This window comes from Haplochromis burtoni, unplaced genomic scaffold, assembly GCF_018398535.1.
Source record: "Haplochromis burtoni strain Fernald_Lab_line unplaced genomic scaffold, NCSU_Asbu1 Contig_214, whole genome shotgun sequence".
Classification (NCBI taxonomy): domain Eukaryota; kingdom Metazoa; phylum Chordata; class Actinopteri; order Cichliformes; family Cichlidae; genus Haplochromis; species Haplochromis burtoni.
The window spans coordinates 175,535-177,909 of NW_024582575.1; positions in this window are offsets into that span (position 1 = coordinate 175,535).

Sequence of the window (2,375 nt, forward strand, 5' to 3'; positions counted from 1 at the left end):
GTCCTTCATACATTTCGGTGCCGGTCGGGTTCCCAGTCTTCAAAGAGTTTGAAGACTGCCTTCCCAGAGAGGTTGTGAAATGGGACAGTTTAGCCCACGATGCGCTGCCCAGTTTACCTAGCAACCAAGACATTAGCCGCTGGAAACATTTTATCATCTTATTTTGACTGATTTCACATTGGTATGTGATATATCTGAGGCGGAGAGACAGTCATTTTAAGATTAGCTAGTTAAAAACAACAAGCTAATATACTTCATGAGACCATTGTCTATCCCACTTTGGTAATTTAATGTACATATAATATGTCAGACATTACATTTATTGTATTAAATTAGATGAATTCAATTAGAAAATTTAAACCTTTTTCAAATACCATTTGAGGTGCAGTTATTTCTATTTCCTATCACTTTGTATCTTGTTCATCTCAAAGACAAATATCCTTTACACTGTATATAAGGATGCATTATCTATGAAAGAGATAAATATTGTTCTTTTAATATATGGTACCCCTACATTTGTCTGAAAGCTTCCCTGTATAAAAAAAAGAAGAAAGAGAAAGAGAGAAGGGAAACGTGCAGGACAGACAGAGAGGTGACGGGCTCAGGTGTTGTACAGAACTACAAAAACAGCACAAGGAGTACTTCCTGTTTGTGTTAGTATTAGGGCTACTAAATAAGATGAGAGCTACATGTTCCCCCACTGGCCAAGCGTCTGGCTCCTGTGAATAAACTCGTTTCTCCTTAAAACAAACGTCGGTTTAGCTCGACACCACTAGCAGAACCAGCTTAGTGTAATCGACCCTGATGTTTGTGCATCACTGTAAAAGTGAAATTCAGCTGAGTGTTGCCAGCATGTGTGTCGGTGTCACATGTTCCGTTTTGGGATATTCTGCCATTATTTATCTATAACATCATAACCGCTCTGTGAGGTTGATGTCAGTCTTTGAACGCTGTGCGTCATAAAGGCTTTAAAAACAAGTGGAACCTGAACTGCACTGAGATCACTAATGTCACGTGACTTTGCCAACATTTGTATCTCTACATAAATCAGTGAGATTAAACGCAGTACACACTTTTAGAAGTTTACTCTTTGGCTGACGGCCATTAAAAACTTATCCACCGCCACACTTCCATCAAATCACTTTCCCAGAAACACTTCTGATTTCTTTCCAGATTTTTTTCTTTTTCCTTTTGCAGCATTTTCCCATTTCTGTTGTTTTTTATGTGCTTTTGCAGAGTTTTCTATTTGCAGTTCGTTTGGCCTCTGAGGGCCACCGTGCATTCAGGTCTCACAGGCAGTTCAGCAGAAGACTGATATATTTGATATATTTTGCACTTAAAAACCAGATTCATTGATAGAGCCCGATCACTGCGCTGTGTGCGGCTTATTTAGTGAGTGAAGCTCCTGAACAAACGTCCCGAGGCACGTTTGTGATTCAGCTTTCTCTGTTTGCCTGATTACCCTCTGCAAAACCTAACTAAAACCTTCACCACCAGGGGGCGGCGATGTGACAGTAGGTGTTTTATCTTCTCCTTATCCAGCTCAGGGTCACCGTGAGGTCACAGCCGGATGTTGAAATAATTTCATCTTTAAAATCTTGATATTTAACTTTAGCTAACCTCAGTTTTCACAAGACAGAAATTCTACTTATTTCTATTTCTCATAAAATTTATGCCAAAAATATTAATAGTATAAAGTAGCTAATATTTTTAAAAAGTTTTGCTAGATGTAAATATTTTTGTCCATGTTGCGACTGAGCAGCGTCTTCTTCTCTAACATCAGTCTGTGATAGTCTGATGGAGGATTCCAGCTGCTCAGCTTCGTCCTGTTTTGCCTCGTGATGCTCCAGATGTTCCAGATGGCGGGCCGGTTCAGCGGCTTTTCTCCTACGAAGCCGTGCTGCTGGAATAGATGCAGTCACCTGTAAAATCTGCCTCCAGCTAACAACGTCTTGTTGCCATGAAATAATAAAACATGTCAGTTTGAACATTTCATTTGTTTTGTCTTCTATTGTGAATAAAATCAATGCATTCTGTTTTTACTCACATGTCATGCGAACTTACAACTTTTTGAGAATTTTGATATAAAGAAATAGTAAACTGAGATATGTTCATACTTGATAAACGTCAGCCAACACCTTTTCTGTCACTAATCTGTGTTCTTCCATTTTACTCAAACCTCTGCTGCCTTTTATTTACTTTCTAATCGTGATTATGGCGATCAGTAAAACTCGGGAACAGGCCTGGCATCATTCTGATGAAGTGAAATCATTCCCAGCAGAAACAGACGCGTCTTTGTAGGTGTTTGAAACGCCAGCAGGAAAAGTCAGCAGGGTGTAAAATCATTCATTAATTAAACACTTTAAGAGAAAGAC